The sequence below is a fragment of the Protobothrops mucrosquamatus genome, unplaced genomic scaffold, assembly GCF_001527695.2.
Source record: "Protobothrops mucrosquamatus isolate PMUCROS unplaced genomic scaffold, P.Mucros_1.0 scaffold1170, whole genome shotgun sequence".
Taxonomy (NCBI): domain Eukaryota; kingdom Metazoa; phylum Chordata; class Lepidosauria; order Squamata; family Viperidae; genus Protobothrops; species Protobothrops mucrosquamatus.
This window is the reverse complement of record NW_015387384.1, coordinates 405,323-418,906: the sequence shown is the minus strand read 5'-3', so window position 1 is coordinate 418,906 and position 13,584 is coordinate 405,323.

Here is a 13,584-nt window from a genome sequence, read left to right as displayed (position 1 = left end):
TGCTTGTTTACCTGGATGACATCCTAATATTTACTGAAACAAAAGAGGAACATGTAAATCTGGTCACAGCAGTACTGAAAAAAACTGCAAGGATCCCACTTGTATGTCAGTTTCATAAAGAAAAGATTGACTACCTGGGGTATTGCATCTCGCCAAGTGGCATAGAGATGGACCCTGGAAAGGTCTGGGCTGTTCTGGAGTGGACCCCAACCCGCACCAGGAAGTAGCTGCAAAGTTTAATTGGATTTGCTAACTTTTACCGCCAGTTCATTCCCTCCTTCACGCAAATCGCATTGCCAATTACTAACCTACTGAAAACGAAAGGGGAGGGGAAACCAAAGCTCAACCAACCTTTAAAATGGATGGTAGAGTGCCAAACCACATTTGAAAGATTGAAAAGGTTATTTTCCATCGGACCAGTCTTAAGACACCATGATGCTGACAAACTCTTTGTGATTCAAGCTGATGCTAGTGATGTGTCTATGGGGGCAGTATTAATGCAAGAGAATGATGAAGGGAAACTATAGTCTTGTGCGTACACATCAAGGAAACTCACAGAGACAGAGCATAGGTGGATAGTTTGGGAGAAGGAGGCTTATGCCGTCCGATGGGCCCTCCTAACTTAGCGACATTTCCTGGAAGGGAACAAAATCCTCTTCCAGGTATGGACCAACCACAAGAACCTGGAAGCCCTAAAAATGCCCAGGAAACTGACCCCTAAACAAGCGAGATGGTCTCAGCATTTCCACGTGTTTAATTTCACCCTAAAGCATTTACTGGGGGAAAAAAGTTCCTTGCAGACACACTGTCCAGATTGCCACAATACAGCAGTAATAAGGCAGAAATAACAGACTTACTCATGTCATTAAAACAGCTAGCGGCAGGGGTGGAGCTAGCTTGGATGGATGACAGACACTGAATTTCTGCCTCCTCTGGACCATTGCAGAGAATTGATTATAAAAATATAACACCCAATTAAGGACTATGAAAATTTAAGAGATTATGAAATGTGAGTTACTTCCCTTGCTTTCCTCCTGAAGTTTGGATTGTATTTGATTCGGTTTTGGACATTCTCTCAGAGAAGCTTTGAATTTGGATGTTCGGCTAAGAGACTTGAGAGGCTTTTGAAGGCTGATGGGGAGAGGAGGGGCCCTATGATTGAAGACTGATAGAAGAAAGAATTTGGAGAGAGTTTAAAGGAGTATAGCTAAAAAGATAATAGCTGATTTATAAGTCTACAGTGTGAAGGCCCGTTACTCCCTCCTTTCAGTCGAAGTGTTGAGATTTGGAGAAAGTGAAAATATTAAACACCTTTAAGACAGAGCCTTGATAAGGCATGTGTAATAAAGATAATTGCTGCCTTTGGATTTATTTACTTTCATTGTGTTGCTTTCACGGAGATAAGTTGATAAGGACAAGATAAAGGGAGGAAGTGACATGTATGGATTATAGACTATGTAAAAATTCTTAGAAGGTTAAGAGCTCTTTTTGGTGGTTGGAGAGATAGTATATACGTATTTGTAATGTTATAATATATGTTTGGGTGTAGAAAGTAAGGGTAAAGATGGTCAAGGGAGGTGGAGTGGGCAACCGAAGTCCGTGCAGGGATAGGTCCTCTTTCCCCCCCCCCCAGAGGCCTGACATGGTGGAGAGGAGGAAGATCTCCTGAAGAAGGGAAGGGGGACAATATATATGTATATGGGTGGGTAAGAGGTTATTTATATTTTGGGACAATATGCTTACTTTGTAGTTTTAGTTTTGTAAGATTTATGTTAGAGCACATATGGAGACCAAAGGGAATATGTAATATAAGGAATAGATGGGGAAATCGTTGAAGGTAGCTACATGGAATGTACATGGCTTGGGGGGGGGAATATAAACAAGCAAGAATTGAAAAATCAATTAACAAAGAGAAAATAGATATTGTATTTCTATAGAAAGACATCAAAAGAAAGAAGGGGTGAATTAACTTAGGTTACATTGGGCTGATGTATATGAAAAGGCATTTGGTACATCAAAAGCAAGAGGGGTGTCAGAATCCAGTTATATTTCATTTCTATCTATCTTCTCTGATATAAAACCAATTCTTACTCTCTCCTGGATCCTGTCATACTATTAAGGGGGAGAGAGGTATGCATGGTTTTTTTTATTACTTTCACTTCCTCTATTCACTACAAAGTAACCTTTTGTTGATTCGCTTCGGGTCTGCTAACCATCACAATGTAACCATTTGCCTTTCATCCTATGCCCCTCTGAACTTCTCCTTACCGGCCAGCGAGAGAAAGGGGGGGGGGGAAGATGCAGCATCTGGGATCTGGGTGAGGAGATGTTGAATGATCGTGCCAACAGAGCCAGATTGATGTTATCTCTCCTGGAGTTAACACCTAGAAATCTGCCAGTTTGAATCACCTGGAAGAACTGTGGGGTAGGAGGCTTTAAACTTTAAAACATCAAATTGTAAGGGAATCCCTCAGATCCTGTCTATCATGCCTGCTATCAGTTTCTTTTAATAAAAGTTCCTATTGGAAGAAACGGTTTCCAAGAGTTCTGCTTTCTTAAGATGTGGATTGGGGGTAGTAATCATTGTAGCTAAAAGATGTGAATTTAAGATAAAAACCTTAAAAAGGGATGATATGGGAAGATTTCTTATAATTCAAGGCTTGATTTATGGACAAGAGGTCACTTTAGCAAATTTTTATGAACCTAATACAAATCAAAGAGAGTTTTATAATAGGGTATATAAAGAAACAGAAGAAATAAAAAAGATTATGTGATAATGGCAGGTGATTATAATATGGTTATGGATACAGGAATTGATAAATCTAATCCATCAAAAGCGGAAATAAAGTATAATAATACAGATTTAAGAAAAATTATTAATAGAAATAGATTAAAATATGTTTGGAGAGAATTACATGACAATCAAAAGAGTTATACATATTTTTCTAGTAGACAATTTTTTTTTACAAGAATAGATTATATATGTAACATCGGAAATATCTAAAATAATGAAAACAGAAATAAAAATAATTAAAATATCAGATTATGCAATGTTAACTATGGAAATGGAAATAGATTGTGATTATGAACAGGCAGGTATATGGAGAATCAATTCAAGGATTTTTAAAAATAAAGAGATTTTAGAGAAAATGGAAAGAGAATTAAAAGAAATATGGACTATAAATGAAGAAGTAGGTAGTAATATAGGTGTAATATGGGATGCAATGAGAGCAGTGGTAAGAGGGTTAGGAATAAAATATTCTTATAATATATAAAAACAAAAAGAGAAATATATAAAAAGGTTGGAGGAGGAAATTAAAGAACTAGAGAGTAAATATATAGAAAGTAGAGAGAATAGGATTATGTTAGAATTATCAGCTAAAAGAAAAGAGTTGCAAAATATTGAGTTAGATCAGGTTCAAAGAAATCTAATTTATTTAAATAGGGAATTTTATGAAAATAGTATAAAAATTCTAGAATGTTGGCTAGAGCCACACAAGTTAAAAAGGCAAAAAGCCTGATTGGAGTAATAAAGAACAATAAGGGAGAAAGATGTAACATGATGAGAAAAAATGTTGATATTTCAGAAGTTCTTTGAAAAGTTATATAAGGGAAAGGAAATAAATGTGAATGAAAGTCAGGCATATATAGAAAAGAATTTAAACTATAAAATTCGAGAATATGACAAAGAAATGCTGGAATCACAAATAGAAGAGGAGGAGATACTAGAAGTTATTAATAAATTGAAAATAGGTAAAGCATCAGGGTTAGATGGACTAGGCATAGAATATTATAAAAAATTTAAAGGACTATTGGTGCCGAAGATGAGGTTAATGTTTAATAAAATAATGGAAGGGGAAATTATTCCAAGTTCCTGGAAGCAATCTCTGATAGTATTGATAGTGAAACCTAATAAAGATCTTAGAAACCCAGGATCATATAGACCAATATCCCTTATTAATCAGGATGCTAAGATTTTTACAGCAATATTGACAAATTGATTGAATAAATTTATAGAGAATTATATTAAAAAGGATCAGTGTGGATTAATAAGAGGCCAACTGACGTAGTAAGAAGGGTATTAAATACAGTATAGGTTATTATACAAAGAATCAAAAATTAAAGGCTGGTTTATTAGCATTAGATGTATTTAAGGCCTTTGATTGTGTGGAATGACCTATATTGAAGATATTAATAGAGAAGTTAGGCTTTGGAAATTTTTTTAGAAAGGTGATAAATCAACTATACTCAGAGAATAAGGCGAGAATAGTTATAAATGATGGTGATACAGAGACAATAACCTTAAACTGGGGAACGAGACAGGGTTGCCCCTTATCCCCACTTCTATTTGCATTATTGATGGAGGTTTTGGCAAATACAATCAGGAAAGATTCATTGATTGAAGGAATTGGTGTATATAAGAAAACTAAAATAAATTTATTTGCAGATGATACATTACTAAATTTCAAAATCCCATAGCTACTATAGAGAGGGTATATTCACATTTGAATGAATTTGGGAAATATAGTGGATTGCAAATAAATTGGGAAAAACCAGAAATGATGTTATATAAACATAGTAAAGAAAAATTGATGTATTGAAAGAAAAATATAAATTAAAAATAGTAGATAGTATCAAATATTTAGATATTGACATTCCAAAAAATATGCAAGAATTAAAGAAGCTGAACTATGAGAAGTTAAAGAAAGATATAAAAGATAAAATAGATAAATATGGAAAAGTAAAATTATCATGGTTCAGAAGAATTGCAGCAATAAAAATAAAAGTTTTACCAAAAATTATTTTTTTGTTTTGGATGATCCCAATTAAGTTTTTGGGTCAACAATTTTGGATCAACAATTGCTGGAGGTGTATTGTAATGGAGGTAAGAGAACAAGAATAAGTAAAGCATTATGGCATGAACCATTTAAAAAGGGTGGGCTAGGTCTTCCAAATGTTAGAAATTATTGGGTAGCTAATCAATTAAGGGTGGTCCCAGATATTATAGCAGTAAATAGAGATTTATTATGGAGCGATATAGAGTTGAAGGAATTAAGGGAAATAGGCGATCCTATAGAAACATATTGGTTTAAAAAGGATATTTAAAAAATTGTTAAGAGGATTCAAAATCCCTTTTTAAAAAATTTGATAGAATTATGGAATAAATGGAGATATCGATTAATGCCAGGAATTTCTCCTTTAACACCGGTGGTAGAAATGGAGAAATTCCCTTAGATTGAATTGAAAGAATGGATTAGTAAATTTAAAAAAAATCAGATATATAAATGGGAAGACTGGAAGAATAAGATAAAGAATATAATACAATTAAATAATGTTTTATCAGATACTAAATTAAATTGGTTGAATTTAATGCAATTAGAGAAATGGATAAAAATGGAAGAAAAATTTGAGGTGAAAGACAGCTAACAAAATTTGAAATGATAATAAAAGAAAGTGAGGAAAATGAAGAATATATATGTAAAGGAAGAATTGGGAAATATCTTTTCTCCTTTTTGCTTAGCTACAATGTATCCTCTCTGCCTGTCCTATCTGCTTGCTCTTTGAACTGTTTCCCCTTGATGTCAACCTGGGATTAGAAAGGAATATGCCTCCAGCCATCTGGCTTATCTCTCGCTGAGGAAGAGAAAGGTGTGAAGACCCAACAACATCTTCACAAGCATGGGAATGGACTCCGTTATCAGCTCCGTTCCCACAGCAGATCTAACACCTAGGGATTGGCTCATTTGAACTGACCAGACGAACTGTTGGAGTGGGGTTTGCTTGATGCTCTTTTAACCTATTGATCTGAGCGGGAAACCCTCAGCTCCTGCCTTCTATGCCTGTTGTCAGCTTCTCCTAATAAAAGTTCCTTTTGGAATGGAAATGTTCCAAGAGTCCTGCTTTCTTGGGATGAGGTTCTGAAGCGGGTCCTTACACCTGTGCAGTATATAGGTCCTCAATGAAAGGCAGGCTGATTGCAATTGTTTTTTCTGCAGTCCTATCTGTTGAAGTCTGTGCCTGACCTGTTTGGCTGCTGTACCAAAGAAGACAGTTATAGAAGTACAAATGACAGGCTCAATAATTCCTCTGCAGAACTGTATCAATAGCTCCTTGAACAATCTGAGCTTTCTGGGTTGATGCAGAAAGAACATTCTCTGTTGTGCCTTTTTAATGATGGTTCTAATGTTAGGTGTCCATTTCAAGTTCTGGGAAGATCTCTAATGTTGATATTGTGTTGTCTAATATTGTAAAAGGTGGTAGAATAGGAAGGCTTCTCAAAAATCCACTTTCATCTCTACAATTTTAAGTATGTTCAGCTCCAGATTGTTCCGGCTGTACCACAGGACTGGCTAATCTACCTCCCGTCTATATGCAGACTAATCATTGCCTTGAATGAACCCAATGACTGTCATATCATCTGCAAACCTCAGTACTTTAACAGAAGGATCCTTTGAGATATAGTCATTGATATATAGAGAAAAGAGTAATGGAGAAAGCACACAGCCCTGGGAGGCACTTGTGCAAATTGTACAGGTATCTGATGTGATTTTTACCTAGCTTCACCTGCTGCTTTCTATTTGTTAGAAGGCTTATAATTCACCTACAAGTGTGGTCAGGCACAGCCAGCTGACTCAGTTTAAATAGAAGAATTTCTGGAATGATGGTATTAAATGTCAAGCTGAAGTCTACGAAAAGGATCTTACATAGGTCCTTGAGGATTCAAGATGTTGTAAGATGTAGTGCAGTGCCATATTAACAGCATCATCTGCTGATCTATTTGCTCAGTAGGCAAATTGCAAGGGTCTAGCAGTGGATCCATAATGATTTTCAAGTGGCCAGCACAAAGGTTTTCATGACTACAGATGTGAGAGCAACTGGTCTGTAGTCAGCTCTTTGATGAAGGTATAGTGATGATGGAGATATAGTGGCTGTAGCTAAATATCTTCATAGAAAGGAGAGACCCAAGTTCTGCCTGTGCTCACTGTGGCACAGGAGTTATTACAAACTCCTCCAGTTACAGATTACAATCATTCTGAAGACTAGATCTAAGATATGATCAGCTGTTGAGATCTAGCCAGACATTACCTAGGAAGACCATGATTGGAAGCATTAATTCCCTTATAGACACCCACACCCACCCCAGAGCATGGAGACTGAAGTTGAACAAAGACTCGCAACAAAAGACAAAGATAATTAAAAAAAAGTTTCTTTCAACATATAAATAAAAAGAAAAAAGTCAAGGAAAGAGTCGGTCCACTAAAAAGAGAAGATGGCAAGGAAGTAACAGTCAGTAGAGAGAAAGCAGAGCTGCTTTACTGATTCTTTGCAAACTACCAAAAACATAACCGTAAAGGACAGACTAGAAATAAAAATTAAAATAAGCAAAAAATGGTAAGAGAACATCTGTCTGACCTTGATGAATATAAATCACCAGGTCCTGACAAATTACATCCCAGAGTTCTGAAGGAGCTGGCAGATGTTATCTCAGAATCATTGTACCATATCTTTCAAAAATCCTGAAGCACCAGGGAACTACCAAAGGATTGGAAAAGAGATTATGTGGTTCCCATCTTCAAAAAAAAAAAAAAAGGGGGGGGGGAAGAGGCCCAGGAAACTACAGACCCAATCAGCCTAACTGTCAAGATTGACTCACAAGGTGCTTCTTTCTGCTGGCAACTTGGCAAAGAAGCTAAGGGAGGGGGGATAGGTATGATTGGAGTGTGTGGGGAGCTGGGAGGGAGAAAAGGAATTTACCTGACCTGTTGGCAGCCTGGGAAATCTTGCAACCCCAAGGTCAGACAGTGAAGACTTTCGAAAAGTGCAGACTCTTTTCCCAAAATAAAATGCTAAACCTGGATTGGTGGACAGTGGACACTGGGCAGCCTGGGAAAGGAAAAGGGCTTTTTACTATGTTGCATTTTGCACCAAATCCTTAGAACTGGCTTTGCTTCTTCTGTACCTATATGGATCTGTCAGTAAAGTTATACTCTTGATAAAAAAAAACCTGCCCCAGGAGTTTCTTTTGTTGTACATGCCAATGGGATGGTTGACACTAACACCAATTCCTAGGAAGATCCTGAAAAAGATAATTAAAAAACAGATCTGCAAACATCTAGAAACAAATAAAATTATAACTAGAAGCCAGCATGGGTTTGTTAAAATCAGAACATGCCAAACCAATATAATTTCATTCTTTGACAAAGTGACTAAATTAGTAGATCAGCAAAATACTGTGGACATACTTAGATTTCAGTAAGGCATTCAACAAAGTAGATCACAACCTACTTCTTGGTAAGCTAGAAAAATATGGGATAGAGCGCATCACCACCAAATGGATTTGTAACTGGCTGACAAACTGTACTCAACAAATAGTTCTTAATGTACTACATCTACATGGAGGGAAATAAGCAGTGGGGTACCACAAGTTTCCGTCTTAGGCCTAGTACTCTTCAATATCTTCATAAATGACTTAGATGGGGGAATAGAAGGGGAATTCATCATATTAGCAGATGATACTAAGCTAGCAGGAATAGCCAACACACCAGAAGACAAGCTCAAGATCTAAAAAGATCTTGACAGACTTGAACAATGGGCCCTATCCAACAAAATGAAATTTAATGTGGAGAAAAGCAAGGTTTTACACTTAGAAAGGGAAAACCAAAGGTACAAGTACAGATTAGGTGAAACCTGGCTCAAAAATAGTAACTGTGAGAGGGATAAACAGAGGCATAGAATCAAAATCATGTAGCACTTTATAAATCCTTACTAAGACCACACCTGGAATACAGCATTCAGTTTTGATCACCACGTTACAAAAACAGATGTTGAGACTTTGGAAAAAGTGCAGAGAAGAGCAACTAAGATGATTAAAGGCCTGGAGACTAAAACATATGAAGAAGAACAGTTGCAGGCATTGGGTATGGATATTCTAGAGAAAAGAAGGACTAGGGGTGACATAATAGCAGTATTCCAGTATTTGAAGGGCTGCCACAAAGAAGACGGGGTCAACTTATTTTCCAAAGCACCAGAAGGCAAGATAAGAAACAATGGATGGAAACTAATTAAGGAGAGAAGCATCCTGGAATTAAAGAGAAACGTCATCACTGGAGGTTTTTAAGAAGAGACTGGACAGCCACTTGTGTCAAATTGTATAGGGTTTCCTGCTTGAGCAGGCAGTTGGACTTCTCCAAGGTCCTTTCCAGCTCTATTCTGATTGAAAGTTCTTCAGTACTAATAGCTGGGAAGACTACACTAACAGCCTATATCCGTAGTGGCGAACCTATGGCACGCGTGCCACAGGTGACACGCAGAGCTGTCCCTGTGGGCACACGCACCATTGCCACAGACAGAGGGACGCAGGGCCGGGCTCCTCTCCTCCCCCTCTCCATGCATGTAGAGTCCGGGAACAGTTGCAAGAGCTGGGCAGGTTGAGGGAACCTATAAAAGGAGCAGTTTTGGCAGGAAAGTGAGTGAGCGGCCTTTGGAAGTGACCAGTGGTGGGTTTCAAATAATTTAACAACTGGTTCTTTGCCTCGCCTTCCCTCCATCTTGGTCAGGCTGGGCTGCTTGGGGGGGTTGCAGGAGGGTGGGGGTCTTCAGGTCCCGGTTGGGGGAAGGCAAGGGGGTCTGGCTAGGGGGGTGGGAGGATCGGGATGCCTCTGCAGATGAAAGCCACCGCCCCACCAGCCGAGCCTCTCACCACACTGCGGTCATGTAGGATTGCATAGAAGGGGCATGGGGCATGGGGCTGGGGGGGGGCAACTGGCAGGGGGGAATCAGAGCTGCCATCTCCCTTCTGCAGTGCAGCCCCATCGGCGTGGGTGGAGACGGACCTGGGATAGACGGAAAGGAGCCTGGTGCAGGCCCTGTCTACATGACAATGGCTGCTGCTGCTCCTGCTGCTCCGAGCCCCTTGACTGGCCAACCACACAGGGAAGCAGGAGACAGTGGCAGTGATCCCTGCATCACCAAGCCTGGCTAGCAGCAGATCTGGAAGCAAAGCTGTGCTGCTCATCCTCGTGCTGGTGAGGGCAGTGGTGGGGGAAGGTGAGCTGTGGCACATGCCCACCCCTCCCTGCTGCCATCCCACATCGTCATGCACACACGTCCCGGAGGTGCATGCGGGATGATGTGGGGCAGCAGCGGCAAAGGGTAGACACATGCCAGATCCCGCATTACCCTGCCCCCACCCCCACCAGCATGAGGATGGGTGGCACAGCTTCGCTTCCAGATCAGCTTCGCTTCCAGATCTACCATTGGCTCTCGCACACAGAGGCCAGCGAGCGCATGGCAGCCGACTATGTCCGTCAGCAGCCACAGCATGCTGGCTGTCCTGCATAATGATGAACTGGCCATGAAGCCCCATCGGCGTGGGTGGAGACGGCCCCAGGACAGCCTGAAGGAAGCCCTTGCCCGGCCTGGGCCCATCTACTCAACGGCTCTGACGGGGGTGGCTTCTTCTGCTGCTCCGACTAGTCAACCATGCAGGGAAGCAGGAGGAGGTGGAAGGGCAGCTAGGGTTGGAGCCACCTCGGCTGCTCACTGGCAGCCCGAGGAGGCAGCGGATCTCATACACCAGACCCCTGGCTGCCCCTTCACCTCCTCTTGCTTCCCTGCATAGTTGACCGGTTGGAGCAGCAGGAGGAGCTTCCTTCTGGCTGTCCCAGCTGTCCCGGGGCCATCTCCACCCATGCCAATGGGGCTCCATGGCCAGTTCACCATTATGCAGGACAGCCAGCATGCTATGGCTGCTGATGGACACCGTCGGCCGCCATGTGCTCGCTGGCCTCTGTGTGCAGAAGCCGATGGGGTCAGGCAGCAGATCTGCAAGTGAAGCTGTGCCACCCATCCTCGTGCTGGTGGGGGTGGCGACAGGGGGAGGCGAGATCTGGCATGCGCCCACCCTTTGCCACTGCTGCCCCACATCGTCCACGTGCGCCTCCGGGACATGTGTGCGGGACGATGTGGGGTGGCAGTGGAGAGGGGTGGGCATGCAGCACAGCTTCGCTTCCAGATCTGCTGCCAGCCGGGCTTGGCGATGCAGGGATCACCACCGCTGCCTCCTGCTTCCCTGTGTGGTTGGCCGGTCAAGGGGCTCGGAGCAGCAGGAGGAGCAGCAGCAGCCGCCCCTGTCAGAGCCACTGTGTAGACAGGGCCCGAACCAGGTGAGGGCTCCATTCTGGCTGTCCCGGGGTCATCTCCGCCCACGCCAATGGGGCTGCCATGATGCAGGACAACCAGCAGGCTGTGGCTGCTGACGGACACCGTCGGCCCCCTTGCACTCGCTGGCCTCTGTGTGGGGGGGCCGATGATGTCAGGCAGCAGCTGCTCTGATCCCTGCCTCGCCTTGCCTTGCTCCGCGGCCATTGACACACCCACCCTGCCTCACCCCGCAGGACGAGCCTCCAGCCCACCATCCCACCTGCCAGACACCCCCTAGATCTCCCCCATCTTGCCCGGCCCCCACAAGCATCCCTCCCCACGAGCATCATCGAGGTGGCCACACTCACCATAGCCACGCCCACCCAGTCAGCCGTGACCATTGCAGCCACACCCACCCAGTCGGCCATGCCCACCTGGCACCTGGTGATAAATAAATGGGTTTTGGGTTGCAGTTTGGGTTCTCGGTCTCTAAAAGGTTCACCATCACTGGCTTATATGGTAGGCTAGTCTGAATAAAGGTCTAAAATTACTTTTTTAGAATAGCTATAGTAACGAAATCTTGTAAATCTGAATGTGTTTCCTTTCCTCATTTTATCTTCATGTGAATTAGAAAAGGACTGTCTGAGACATTTACTCATGTTACATTATTGGAATGAACTTAAGCCATGCTTGTCTTTGTTATTATGGTAACAGATCTGCCTGTGCTTCGAAGCCGTTCCCTATCCTGCAGTAAAAACCAAAAGCTTGGTATAGGGCTTTGACCTGTAGCAAGATTGATGGTACACAAGCAGCATTCTCAAATTGCCATTTCAGCCCAACTTTATATGTAGGCATTCAAACCTATCACATGTAGATTAGGGCTGTCTCTGATGATTATCATCATTCTATTCCCTTTCTTGGGATTGCAGCTGTTGAGGAACCCAAAACCCAAGCAAACAACATTCTTACCTTTACTCAATCATATTTCAATAATACATACCAGGTGCACTCACAGATTCATGACAAAATCAAGAACAAGCAAGTTTGTTTTATTATGAACAGACCTAGAATTTATCAACAGCCCCAGTCCAGGATCGTCAATATTCTTAGTCAAGAAGAACCAACTGACTTACAGTCCTCTGTCACTCTCTCCCAAAAGATAATCAATATGTCTAATCAAAACAGTCTCTATCTCAAATTCATCCTGAAACCTCTATATAATAGGTCAAGTAAATATGCTTCTTCTAGGACTACATACAGTTGAGAAGCCTCTTTTAAGGTTTCTTATCCATCCATAGAAGAGTAAGAAGAAACTGGCTTTTAATTGCCCATAACTTAGGGACAGGCTTCTTAATACAGTAAATGGTCTAACAATTGTTTCCTCTAAACAAGGTTGTATCTTACACTCCCTTAGAAAGGTATTTATGATATTAACTAAAATATCTTAATAAGCTTCCAGTTAGAAGTTACAAACCAAGAGGGATAAGAATCCAGAGAACAGGTGACATTGCATTCTGTTACAAGCCTATCACAAATTAAAACTGAATCAGTTTAGCCAGTTTGGTGTAGTGGTTAAGGCAGGCATGTCAAACTGCCGGCCCGCAGGCCAAATGCGTCACAATGGGAAAAAAGTCATGATACATCGCGTGACATCACATGACGTCGCAAGTTTGACATGCCTGGGTTAAGGTGTTGGCCTACAAACTGGGAGACTTGTGAGTTCTAGTTCTAACTTAGGCGTGAAAACTGACTGGGTGACCTTGTGCCAGTCACTCTCTTTCAGTCTAACCCACCTCAGAGGGTTGCTGTAATAGGGAAAATAGGAGGAGGAAGGTGTATTTTGTATGTTTGCCACCTTGAGTTATTTATAAAAAATAAAGGGATAAGAAATCTGGCTTCCGGTTTGAGACGTCGACTTCGTCGGAGGCTTCCTTTGAAGTCTCCCTCCCGGGGCTGCGTTAGAGCCGTGCCGACAGCATAAATCAGCTGTCGGGCGGCTTGAAACTCACCTCCTGGGCTAAAGGAGGTGGGGGAGCCACTCTGGATAGGTGTTGAGCTCCCCAAGTTCCTTGAGGAATTTGGGTGAGAGCCCCGCCGGAGTCCGGAGCTATCTCTGCACCCCGGGCAGACCTCGCCGTGTGCGAGACGCTGCTTTCAGAAGATGTTCTTTTTTTTGTGAGTACTTATCTTGACAGCCGGTGCTGAACAGGAAAATGGACTTAACAGGGTTTTAATTTTAAATTTAACTCTGGAAGATCAAAGAGATCTCCCCCATTCGTCAAAGTGAAAGTGAGGAGGAAAATGGCCACGGCAGTTGTTTTTTTGCAACAAAGAAAAATTTCCACTTTCCCTTTGGTATAGTGAGGACGGACTTTGTGGATTCTTTTTTTCCTCTGACTTCGGATTTTTGATTTAAAGGACTATTTAAAAGAAATATATAAT